This window comes from Canis aureus, chromosome 5 (genome assembly GCF_053574225.1).
Source record: "Canis aureus isolate CA01 chromosome 5, VMU_Caureus_v.1.0, whole genome shotgun sequence".
Classification (NCBI taxonomy): domain Eukaryota; kingdom Metazoa; phylum Chordata; class Mammalia; order Carnivora; family Canidae; genus Canis; species Canis aureus.
Genome location: NC_135615.1, coordinates 48,994,022 through 49,007,244, shown reverse-complemented (window position 1 = coordinate 49,007,244; position 13,223 = coordinate 48,994,022). Strand labels below are relative to the sequence as shown.

The 13,223-nt window shown below is 45.1% G+C and overlaps 1 protein-coding gene and 1 long non-coding RNA gene across 25 annotated transcripts in view; one reads left to right on the top strand and one right to left on the bottom strand.

The window, feature by feature from the left end:
• LOC144314148 (uncharacterized) overlaps window positions 1-13,223 on the bottom strand; it is a 145,307-nt gene that overhangs the window by 111,943 nt on the left and 20,141 nt on the right. The window lies entirely within an intron of this gene.
• LOC144314150 (uncharacterized) overlaps window positions 1-13,223 on the top strand; it is a 33,955-nt gene that overhangs the window by 15,946 nt on the left and 4,786 nt on the right. For 2 of the 5 annotated variants that reach the window (XR_013379874.1, XR_013379876.1), the window contains exons 2-6: window positions 4,026-5,947; window positions 6,704-6,821; window positions 7,280-7,369; window positions 7,894-8,065; window positions 9,114-9,271. This is a non-coding gene — a long non-coding RNA (uncharacterized LOC144314150). The remainder of the gene's footprint in view (window positions 1-4,025; window positions 5,948-6,703; window positions 6,822-7,279; window positions 7,370-7,893; window positions 8,066-9,113; window positions 9,272-13,223) is intronic. The other 3 variants (XR_013379875.1, XR_013379877.1, XR_013379878.1) reach the window with 3 other exon arrangements.

Below are 13,223 nucleotides of genomic sequence, written 5' to 3'. Positions count from 1 at the left end.
CTCCCATTGTTAGAGCCGCTCGCTCTAAAGCCTGCTTACTGTAGGTGATTCTGCCCCAGCCGCCGCGCCTCCAACCTCGCCAACCAGGAGGCTCGGCTGGGGTTCCATGTGCCATCCTCCTCTGGGGTCCGGGGCTCGTGGAGGGGGGGGGAAGGGGGCACCAATAAAAAAAAATGCAAGTTGCCCATATTGATTACTTGGAGCCAGAAATGGTTGTGTGGGATGGAATTTGGGGAGGGTGAGATTTGCCTTCAAGACAGGAAGGGATTTTAGGACTGGCAAAAATCAATAACAGCAAAACTGAGATTATGCATGTGAGAGTACGATCGGCCTTCTTTGTTTCGTGCTTATAAAATCATTTTAATGATTAAAATCCATCATCTTGCTAGCCCGCTTAGCAAGCCCTGGCGATCCTCGCAGACCTACTATTGATCCTTAGACAGGCAGCTGAATGGAGGCAGCATTCATCAAAGGACGCAAAAGAGTGCATTTTCACTTTTATTGTATTAGCTTAATTCTCTTTCAGATGGACTAAAGACTAATTTTGCGAGACCAAGGGGAGAGTCTGCGGATCTTCTGCTGCCCCCATCTGTTTAACACGTAGATTCTTAGAAGGCAGAACAAATTTTTTTAGAGGCAAGAAAGTATTCACAAATTCTTTGTAAACGCACAGAACATTCCTTCACGATATGCCCAACCAGCCTCTCCTCCTTCCTTCTCCACTACGCCCAGCTCTCCACCCCACCGCCCCCAGTCACTGCACACGCGCGCGCACACACACACACACACACACACACACACCGTCCTTTAAATGGTATGTACCATGCTACGAGGCCTACCAAACATCAGACACTCTTTATCAGCAGTTGTGCCAGGGTCTCCATGGCAACAGTATAATAGATTTGCCCTTAGTCAATCCCAGAGGCCACATTGAAGCGCAATGCAAAATTTGCTGGGGCCTGAATTCCTTTCAAGCCATGGCTCATGTGTCAGGAAACAAGTCAATGCACAGACAGCGCAGTGCTGAAAGATGGAGAGGAACCTTTTCTCTCCACTGCTGTTTGCTCACAGTGACATTCAGAAGCTCCAGCCCTTCTAGATTGCGTTGCTGTCTTGTTTTCTAGTTATTAATTCACTTCTTTGCGTGGAGAAGAGAGTGGGGGAGGGGAGCGCCATGCTTTGCAATACTAAACCACCAATGAAAGTGCAAAGCAAGCTGCATAAAAACGCAGCGTGCATCTCAGCCTCCCAGGTGATAGAGGATTCAAGATGGCTGAAGCCCACCAAGGCCTTGGGCGCAGCTCTGGGGGGTTGGAGGCACCACCCCCACTCCCCGTGTGGAGCGGGGCCCAGCAGCCCACACAACCTCCTTGACCCACCCTGGAGTGGTATTTTGTGAGACTCGAGCAACCTTCCCCAGGGAAGGAGGGACAGAAGAGTGGACACATGCCCTTGTCCCAAAGCCAATCTCCGCAGGCAGCGACAATTCCCGGGAGCTCACACCTGAAGTTACACTGTGGCTAAAACAAGCACAGCTTCAAAGTTAAACAATCATTTGTTTCAGGTTTATTTTAATCATTAGCTTTGGGACTTACAAGATGATTACTTTGTGGGTTAATTATTTTCTGTGCTTGGCTTTCCAAACCTAATTGCTCAACTTCATTATTGTACATCGCGATCCATAGCCGGTTCCTAAAATTACCTGTCCAAATATTTTCCCTCTTGATTCTCCCGGAGAATTTGCTATTTTTCTCCCTGACTTGGAACTTTGCAGAAATGACTTGGTTGGCAGACACTTGTGTGATTTTGAACACTGAACTAGAGACACTACGGGCCTGTGAAAAGACTCCATCGGTGATAGGATTTGAAAGAAGACTCTTAAGGGGCTTTGCCCAGATGAAGCCTGATTAACTTCAGGGCAGTGGTTCTCACACCTTAACATGCATCAAAAGCACCTGGAGAGTGGTTATAACAATTTCTGGAGCCCTGGTGCCAGAGATCGGGAGTCTCAGGGGCAGGGCCCAGGAGTCAGCATTCCCAGCAAAGTCACAGATGATGCCAGAGCTGCTGGTCCAAGGACCGTGCTTTGGGAACCAGAGCTTTTGGCCAATCTCCATAAGTAAAAAGTTCCTCAACCTCACACTTGAAGTTTGAGTGTTTACCATAACTTTGACTTCAATACTCTTCTAGAAGGGCATTACCTGTCATCCTAGCATGATTACCCCCTTCTCCAGAGGATCAGACCCCCGGTTTCACCCAGCACCTGGGAGACAGGGAGGATGAATGCAATGGGGAAGAAAAAAATCACCAGGAGATCGGGATATATCCTCAGGCCTAACAACATGCCTGCCACACATTAGGGCTTGATCGGTACTTTGTTTGAATGAATGAATACATGAGTGAGTAAATATGATAGAATTTCAAGGCTTCCATACTTCAGGAAAGAGATCTGACGTCCAGGATCAGATGCTCTGTGTTTTATTTATATTGAAATAAAGTCAAATGTCATACATCTGTTTTTAAAAGTGGCATATGAATTTTTGTGGAGGGAGATTAAATAGTACTTTAAAATCTTCTAGGAAGCTGGAGCCTTAGGGATGAATCATTGTAGGAAGCAAAATCCTTTTATAATTAAAAACATTACTCTCTAATTTATATAGTTTCATAAGTTTGGGTTTTCTTCAAGTGGGAAACATTGCATTTTCATGTCAAGAATCACCAACTTTGCTTCTTACTGCACAAAAGGGTGTATTGCTGCCTGATGTTTTCCACTCAGAATCATCATTTATTTCATTTCCAATTCCTGCTGATTTGACCCTGAAATCTGGGTCATTTTAACAAATAACCAAATAATATTATTAGTTTCAACAGCAACAAAATGTGGAGTCGATAATACATACCACTGACATAAGATGATTCCGCTCCCTTTGACCAGAGTATGGTTACCTGTGCTAAGTGAGCCCTGTGCTAGAGAATGACACCTGTGCGGGGGGCGGGGGGGGGGGGGCGGAGGTAAAGTGTGAATTACAGTATGTGCCTTGCGAATTACCTCATCTACCATGAATTCACGATAAGACAGTGGAGGTATTTTCCACCGTGCCTTATGTTAAGTCTTCAGTCCTGAGTTTTTTTCTTCCCAGAACAAGGCCAAGGGCAGGGAAGTGAGCAGCCTCTGAGGCTGGGAGCCTACCGGGCCCCTCCGCCCATCCAGTAGGCAAGGTGCAGTGGGAACAAAAAGCACAGATTTCTCTCTCCCACCGCGCCCCTTGCTTTAGTCCTCGAATAGTATCATCCCCCACGGGCTGGTGAGAAAGAAAATTCTCTTAAAATAAATCCAGATATGCAGAATTGTAGAACTGTTAAACTAGATCTTTGAGAGGGTGGCTCTCGATGCCTCCTTTTGCCAGAGAAGGGAGATCCCAAGATCATGCAAGTAGGTGGTGCCAGAGATGGGGCGTGAGCCCAGTTGCCTACACTCTTGACAGATGTCCCAGGACACCTACTCCAGGCTTTGCCCTCCCTGGAGGGGAGCCCATCACACGGCTTGAGTGGACGTCCCCTCCCACACTCCCCACCTGCCACAGGCTCCCTGGAAGGGAACGTGAATGCAGAGTGCTATCAACAACTTTCAATTCCACAAATATTTATTGAGCACCTGCTGTGTGCCGGGTGCTGCACCACACTCTGACAACACCCGGATGAAAGGACACAGCATTTTATTACAAGGTGGTTACAAGCAGGTGAGTCTATTTTTCATCACCTTACAATAGCTGTCTCCTCTGTGATACTTTGCAAACTGGTGTATGCCCCAGTATGCCTGGAGCCACGGGTTCCACTGGTTGTTACCTCCTGACGTTTCCATTTTCCTTGATTGTAATTACATTATCTCCTTGATTTTATGACATAGATTTTTTTCTAATTCGCGCTTTAAGCTTTGGAAGTGTGGACGGACGCCTCTGACACTCAAAGTATGCATTCAGTTGATGTTGCCCTCTTTCTTTCTTTGTTCTTTCTTTTTTTTTCAGATACAGATTGAGCTTCATCTTCGAATGAGATCTTCGAATTGAGGAGAGCAAGGAACTTAAGTTGTTGTTTTTAACGTTGAGTATTTTAGGTCACTGCAAAATGCATCAGTGTTTAAAAGGAACGCCGATACTTCAGCAAAGGCCCTCCTCTGTGGAAGGTGCTTCCAGGTTCTGCCTCCAGAGTCCCCTGTATTTGGACTTTTAGCTCCTCTGCCCCTGCAGACACTTCAGGGGAAACAGAGAAGCCCTGGTTTAGACGAGGCCGTGTTTTAAGTGCCAAAGTGAGGACAGGAAGACATCTGCGGGACAAACCTGGTGCTGAGCATTCCAGTCGGACCCTGGCCCTGAAAAACCATGAGACCACCGCTTCCAGATGAACTCACTCATTTTCATTTTCTAACCATTGCTCCCCCCGAGGAAAGCTGGCCTACCATTGCCTGCTCTCTTGTGTTTTTCCACCTTGCCCCTTGCCTCGGTTCTTTGTGAGCAACGCAAACTTTGGACCTGCCTCGTCTCACTGTCCTGCTCGGCCACCTGTCCAGCCCTGTGTTGGGCAGTAATGACCAGCAGACCGTGGCTTTCTCGCCGAGTGGAGCCGACGCTCTGTGGACCATTGTTTGTGGGGCCACACTGCTGTCCCCCTCGCTGCCCCTATAGGACACTCATCAACAGCTGTGAGAGGCTTGCCATCCTGGCCCATAGAAAAGGCAGGCCTGGAAAGGCTTCTCAGAGCATCAGTTCAGAGGTCCTGCAACCAGCCAGACAATACCCGATTATTCAACGGGCTCCAATTCATTTTCCTCTGCTCCTCCCCCACCGTTACCCTTGAGAGAAAACTAATTTGCAGAAAAATAGCCCCTGCCAGCTAACTTCTCCTCCTAAATGTATGATGACCCCCGAACTCTAGTCTCCGTGGGTACTTGTTCTCAGAGCAAATGCGCAGAGTTCTGAAAAGCAGGCTTCTCCTTTAAAGACCTCCCTCCCCCGTCTTAGTCGGGGAGATGCTTTCTTTTCTTTTTATTCTTTGCTTCTCTTTTTAACACGTGTGCTGAAATTGGCACTTTCTCTTAGCAGTTCACCCCCTTCCCGGGATGAATGCGGGCGGCGATGGCGAAGTGGGCACAATTTTTCCAGTCCCTGCACTAGGCGACCCCGTGGGTGATGGATTCTATGGACCAGCCCCACCTTCCATATCACTATTTAGCGGAGCGCTGGGTCCTGGTGATGCATGGTGGCATCGGGGCGCCCTCCACAAGCCGGGGCGCCCGCCTCCGCTGTTGTCTGAGTAAATAATGGGGCTAATGGCATTTGGTGCAAATGAGACTCCTATGGAACCCACAGTGCGGGCTGATCCTCTTCTTATTTTTCTTTGTCAAGAGTCTGCTTCGGCAGGCAGCGTGGCCTGCCCTCGCCGTCTGGGGGAGGAGGAGGCAAGGTCTCCCGGAGTTCAGGATTTTGTAACTAATATTGAACACCAGCGAGAATGGATGCCAAGGTCGGGTTAAGAATAAAGAAAATTGATTTGGAGGTCAGGGTCACCATGCGAAAGGCCCCGAATGCTGCCAAAATATTTTCCTTATGCTGTTTTTGTTATGGAAAAGACCAGGCCTGCTTAAGGAGGCGAAGAGGTGGGAAGTGAGTGAGGCTGGAGAGAGACAGTCTGAGGGACAGGAGGGCAATCAGAGCTCTAGGATTTACGGGGCGTGGGTCCCCAAGTTTAATTTGCCTGGCGTTTGCCCCCCTAGCAGAGACGCGTGGATGGATAAACACTGATGATCATGTTGTCCCCCCCGCAGAACCGGGCAGTGCTGTACTCTCTCTCTCAACCTCTCTCTCTCTCTCTCTCTCTCTCTCTCTCCCTCATTCCCTCTTTCCTGCAGCAAAGAAGCTGGAGACAAATTCCTCCAGTTGTATTTGCAGGGGTAAGCTCTTTCATGCATCACTGTGATTCCACTTTTCGCCCATGCCTACAACATACCTGCACCACAGGGCTGTATATTTAAGCAAAATCCCGTTATTATTGGAGCTCTGACCCGATTTTGTTTCTATATTCTGAAGTAGAAAAGACTCCGGTGGCATGAAATTAGCAACACATTCTGCTCGTGTGTTAATTGTGTGAGAGTTTTTGGCAGGAGAATCTCTTAGCACTACCCGGAATTTATTTTTTATTTAAATTTGGTAGTGATTTCATATTGTGTTTAAAGAAAGGTACCACGGCTTAAAACACTTGGGATTTACTGTATGTTCAGAAAAAGAAAAAAAATCTGCCTAATGCAGCGGTGCAGAAGGAATTATGTAATTTTTTTCACTTAGCAGGGAAGCTGCTAGCATTAGATTTCTAATTCATTACAAGAAATTGGCATTCCCAGGAGTGGTTTGGGTTGGCCTTGGACCCCCGTACAGTATCCGAATGCAGTTGTATCTGGCCAGTAGCAGATCACCTGCTCTGATAAAAGCAAAAACACACGAAAAAGAGAAAGTCCAAATCTCCCAGGACAGAGTGGCTACTTTTCTCTAATGGATTCCACTTCTGAGTTCTCCCGAAGACCAAAGGGGACATTGTATGACCATGGTTGCCCCCAGGAACACGAGGAGGGGGAGCGATTCCCAGAAAGGGGAAGGGTGGGCAGACAGGCCAACAGATGTGTCCCACTAAAGAGAATGGACTCTTATCTTAGGGGCAGAAGGCAGCTCTGGAAGAGGAAGAAGTTAAGATAATGATCACTGAGGACTTACTCTCTACCAGCTATTGTATTGGCTGACATATGTCATCTCATTACCCCGGCCACATACTAGGTACGTGATTCTCTGCTCCTGGCCTCCTGCCCACCTCCCTCTCCACACACTCCCCTCCTTGCCCATCACCACCACACCACTGCCGACTGAAAGGCTCTGCGCTGCCCTGGCTGGCTATGAGTTCCTGCTTGTCCTTCGATCACTGTGTGGCTCAGTCTAGTAGTTCAAAGCCAGACAGACAAGGGTTCTTCTCCATGGCACTATTGATTCTGTAACAAGTCCTTCTCCAGAATAAAAGCATGGCCTGGATTTGATTTGTGGTGTGGAGTAGAAAGACATAGACCAGGACTCCAATTCCAGCTTCCTCGGGTTGATGATCTAATCTGTAGTTCTGGGTTTTTGCATCTGAGAGACGGACAGACTTTGGGCCAGGATTAAGGAAGGTAATGGATGCAAAGCTCTCAGTTCTGGGGCTGGTCCGTGGCCTCCTCAGGTCCTTTTGTATCCTGACCTCACAGGCATGGCAGTCACACCTACTGACCCCACATTGGAGACCAGACACCATACCAAGCTAGGCAGAAACAGAGACATCCCCAGACCTACGCCAGGTACGTACTGTGGTGTACGTACCACCCTTCATATAACCCTCACATAACCTGGAAAGGGCTGTATGACCATCCTCCTCGAAACCATGCCTTGATGAGCAGAGCCAGAATTTCACCTGGTTTGTCTGATGCCAAAGACTCTTAACTCAGTGGTTCTCAGAGCGGGCAACATGGAAAGCTTTTAAAACATTGATACACAGACCCCGGAGCCCAGACCAATGGGATGAAGGTAGGATTGAGTATCTGTTACCTTTAAAAGTCACCTGAGGAATCTAATCTGATGGCCAGTGAGCTATGAAAGCATTGTCTTAATTACACTCGACCACCTACCTTATCTACCACTGGCCGTTCACACAAACTAGGGCGTCTGAACTAAGAGAGGAATTTCAAATGCTGGCTGCTCACTAATAATTAGACTAGTATTCACCACTTAAGAGAGGTCTACTGTGGCACAGACACTTTATGCTACCTTGACTCTCAAAGCAACCATGCAGGAATGAAATGTGGTCAATTCTCCTGGTTCACAGAACTTATGTAAATAAGTTAGTACCTGGTACAAACAAGCCATCAGTAAATAGTACCGCTGACATCATCACCATCACCACCATCATCATCAACTCTTGACTCCTCATCGCAGCCTCCAGACCCGTCTAGTCTGTCCCCTCACCATCTTGGGGATGTTTGTGCACCTTACCACCGGTAGGCTGCCCCTTATCCTGAATGCCCATCATCTCTCACTTGCACAGCTGTGGCAGGCTTCTAAAACTCCCTGCCTCTAACCCCATCCTCCTCTAACCCATTTTTGACCAAAAAGCCAGGGTGATCTTTTTAAAACACAAATATCTAACCTTTCCTGGCTGTAAAATGGTGATAACTCTCAAGCCACTGTGTAAGGTTTGGTAGGCTGAGCCCTTTGTAAAAGCACCCAGGGAAGGGGCAGGTGGGTGCCGAATCTTCTCCTTGTTCCCTTTGCCAAGCCACCCTCCTCCTCCCCACTGGAGACTGTATTAGCCCTGAGATCAGGGTGCTTTTTGTGATTTATGTGCCCAGTGTGTGTGTGTGTGTGTGTGTGTGTGTGTGTGTGTGTGTGTGTGTGAGAGAGAGAGAGAGAGAGAGAGAGAGGGAGAGAGAGAGAGGGAGAGAGAGAGAGAGAGAGAGAGAGAGAGAGAGAGAGAGAATGCCTTCATTTCAGGAGACGGGCATGTGCTTTTCTAATTCACATAAAGGTTTTGTAGTAACAGCAACTGCCCTGAAGTTGAACCTACTTCACTGAGTTATTATGCTAGACAAATGTGAAAATTTAAATAAAATGGAGGTTCCCTATGGGAGTTGAAATTTGAACCCTGGCTGTCAGTCTCTAAAGCTACTATCCTAACCCCTGTTGTTCCCTGGAATACAGAGAAGGGATGCTCTGGGGGGGGGGGGGGGGGTCTACAGATAGGAAATTCTCTGGGCTTTCTGCAGGCTTTCTGGGAGAGAAGTAGGCCAGCCAGGCCAACCACCTCGTTCCCCTTGCCCATATCACCTAGGAAGGTCTTCACTTCCTTTGACCTTCAAGTAAATGTTGTAAAACTTTGGATGAGAACGTTTTTCTTAGGAGAGGGGAATTTAGGGGACAAGGTTATGCTTGGCATCTGACCTCTGTTTCAAGTAGATTTATTCCAGGCTACCTATTTGATAGGTGAGGTGTAGAGATAAAGAAAATGAGATTTTAATGTGATAATATGTCACTATTCTTCTTTATCAGATCATTGCATTTGCTGGCCCTTGGAATGAATACTTGGCACAGTGTTTTGGACCCAGAACACCCTTAAAAATAATCTACTCCAGTGGGTGGCATCCAAGAGCCCCTTAAGGATGAGGGTCTTCACATGACCTTTTAATATCTCTGAGCTTATATGTGTGGTAAGTTGGCATGGACTCACTAAAACATCCACTTCTTTGTCTTTGACTAAAACTTTAGTAATTTAATATGTTAAAGCTGTGGACATCTCATGCTAAGTTCTGGCTAGGAGTTATGTCTTCCATTGATAAAAAATGAAAATGAAATCACTCTGATCTAAAAATATCCCACTTGGAGCCCCTGGCATAGTCCTGCTTCCTAGACCAGGGTTTAGCTCCACCACACCAAACTGTCATTCTCTTGACCTTAAGATCAGTGATGAATTTTGTTGAATAATTAGTTTCTAATCAGGCAGCTTGAATTTCAATACTTTTTTTTTTTTTTCAAATTTCATTTTAAAGGAAACTTTAAGCTACTGTAAAGTGAAAGCCAGATCACTTAGCATCAAAATGGAAATACTGTGTCTAAATTCAGGACACTAAATACTGTGGAAACAAAGCACTGTACCCCAACTCCGGCTAACTACAGTTGCTTACTGGGGATCTTACCCTGATGCCTAGTCACTCGTCAAAAGAAGGGTGGGGGAGAGGAGGCCATATTGAAACGCTGTTAAGGAAAAAGTGGTCCTAACCGAGGCTTTCTCTAGACTTTTTATGGAAATGCAATAGAAAAGGGAATACTTTTCTCACAAAAACTATTTCATGTTCCTGATGCCTTTACCCCCAAGGAAGAAATTCCAGGTTGCAGAGGTGGAAAAAGAAGTCAGAAATGGAGCCTCTGGCACCATCCACTGTCATCCCCTTTCCAGTCTGACCAAAGACTCACTCTCTTTTCCTCTTGGATGAACCATCTCTACATTTTCTTCTCCAGAGCCCACTGATCCCTTTTTTCTCATTTGTTCTCCCACCCCTTTCAGGGCCCTGTGTCTACTTTGCTAGGTCTCAAGCCATGGGGTTCCTAGCAGGCTGGAGATGGGGCTTTGGGTCTTGGAGACAGAAAAATAAAGAGTGGTGGAGGCAGAGAGCTGGTGGTGGTGCTGGGTGGAGCCCACTGTTCTCAATCAGGTCTGATATTCCTGCTTAATAGTCCAGGCTTGTTTAGTTCTTCTCCCCATTTCCACTGTACAACTGAGCCTCACCACTAACTCTGACACTGATGAAGCCCTGCTATAGCCCCTTTCTCCCTTTGCCCCCCTTTTCTGTGACCCTACTTCTCCACAACAAGCAGGATGCTCTCATCCTGTCCCCTCTAGCCTTTACTTTGTCCTTCCTTCCTGAAGCACTCATAAATTGCAATACTACTTTGGCATTCAGTGATGTAGGCTAGGGAGATTATTTAAGTGCCCAACATTTTCTGTCCTGTTCACTACACTGCCTCAGTGAATTTTGGAAATTTAACCATCAGAAACCAAAGAGAATGGTGTTATAGCTACCAGCTTCCTTGTTACCTAAATTTCTCAATTATTTACTTCTGCTCTTGTGTCCTTTGTATTTTGTCTATGCTGCAAAGCCCTGATTATCTAAACTCTGGGAAATGAACTAGGGGTGGTGGAAGGGGAGGTGGGCGGGGGGTGGGGGTGACTGGGTGGCGGGCACTGAGGTGGGCACTTGATGGGATGAGCACTGGGTGTTATTCTGTATGTTGGCAAATTGAACACCAATAAAAAATAAATTTATTTAAAAAAAAAAGAATTTGAAGGAGACGGCAAACATTCAGTCCCTAATGCATACAGTTAAATAGTTAATAAATTGCATTTATTATTTAAAAATAAATAAATAAATAAAACTCTTTTATCCAGAAACTCTGTTTCACAACCTGAAATGAGGTTGTGCTATTGGACGTGTTTTATTTACTTTGAAAACTGTCTAGCTCACCTGAACCCCTGCTTGTCTGACTTCATTCAATGCCTGTCTAGATTCTTCAGATCATCAGGGCCCTGGGGAGCCCCAGTCCATTTTCTTATTGTTTAACCTCTGCTGCAGAGCAACTCTGATTTCAGGCTTACTTTGTATGATGGAGACACGTGCCATGTTATCTGAATCCCACAGTTGTTCCACTAGCTTTGTTCTTGCATACTTTTAAAACCCACACTAAAAACATAAGAATTGGACTCTTTGAAACTTCTTTTGTATTCTGAGACAAGATAGCCAAAGGGAAAGGATTCTGTCCTGCATTTAGACACCCGTATTCTTGGATTGGTTCTACAGTTGACTGTATAACTTAAAACAAGTCCCTGAATTCCCATGTATTGCCATTTCTCAATCAGCCAGTATGGATGTATAGTATCTAAGCTTCCTTATTAGATGATGTTCTGTCAATAACAGAGAGTGTAGCTTTAGAAAAGTTTATAGGGGACTATAATTTTATACTTAATCTAGAGAAAAAGTCCTTAATACTTATTTTCATAATATCTCATATTTGGCAATAGTAAGGTTAAGAAGTGTTAATGGAAAACCGGCATCAGATTGAGGTTTTCTCTGGAAAAAATCAACATTTCCAGCAAATGAGCACCCTCACTCTGCTTGAACATTTCCCATAACAGAAAGATCACTACTACCTTTAAAGTTTCCATTATTGAACTCTTAGTTAGATCTTACTTTCTCACATAAAGCAAAAAAAATCTCTTTGGGAAATTTTCATCTGCTTGTCCTATTGCAATTCAATTTTTCAACCATTTACCAAACACCTCCTATGTGCAAAGTCCTGTGACAGTCATCTGGGGTTACAAAGATTAAGTCAGCTTGGTTCCTGCACTCAAGATCTTTGCAAATATTCTACAAATGAAAGGTTGAATATAGTGTTAGATATTTTAAAACAGAGATACTCCATTACTAGCTAAGATGTAGTAATAGAGACCTTCCTATCTGGAACAACCAAAATGATGAACAAAATTTGTGCAACAGTAATTTTTAAAACACTGGATATTTGGCAACCAAAACCAGTGATTCCCAAGAGATAGGAAACAAACAATTGCCCCTATAAAAGCTAACTGCTTTGAGGGACTTTTCAGGCCCTTGTGCAGGGGTGGGAATTCTAGGCACAGGAGTCCGGTGGATTCCCTGAGAGAAAACAGGGATGATTCTTGGAGACCAAGGCAGCTAGAGTTTGCAGAACAGGCTACGGAAGAGGAGAGAGCTGCACAGAATAAGAGTATCAGACATCTACAGAGCCCCTCCCCTTGGATATTTAGCAGAGTATTGATCAAGGAATGCATATGAGTAAGCTACCCAATGAGGAAGTTACCACCCAGAAAAATTAGAGGGAGCAGGACCATGAATAGTGCCTGTTTCTACCAGCCAGACTAAAAAGGCTCATAATTCATAGGGCATATACTCAGAAGGGTAATTCATAGGGTAGAGTACTCAGAAGGTTTTTTTTCCTCAGTACTGAAAAATAATTCACCCCAGACTAAACACAGTTCTGGTTCCACCTAACAAATCTTAAAAACAAGAACCAAAAGGGAGCAAACTGTTTACAAGCAATTTAACTGCATCCCAGAACAAAGCTCAAGAATATTTATAGGAATATAAAAATAGCCAGAACCCAGCAAAGTAAAATACACAAAGTATGGCATCCAGTAAAAAATTACCAGTTATGCAAGGAGGCAGGAAAATATGATCAATAATGAGGGCAAATAACAATCAATCAAAACCAGTCCAGAACTTACATAGATGTTAGAATTAACAGACAAGGACATTCAAACAATTATTAAAACTGTACTACAGGTAGTCAACTAGTGAAGTACAAACATGGGAGATATTTAAAAGACCCAAGATGAACTTCTACTGATGAAAGCTATAATTTCTGAGGTTAAAAATTACACCAAATTACGGATTGGATATTGTTAGAAAAAAAACTTTAGAGAACTCTAGTAAATAGCAGTAGACACTCTTTCTAATTAAACACAGAGAGAAAAAAGAATGGGAAAAAAAGGAGACGCACTGCTCTTTGGGACAACTTTAAGCAGTCCAACAACCACGTAACTGCGGTCTGCAAGGGAGTAGATGGAGTGTG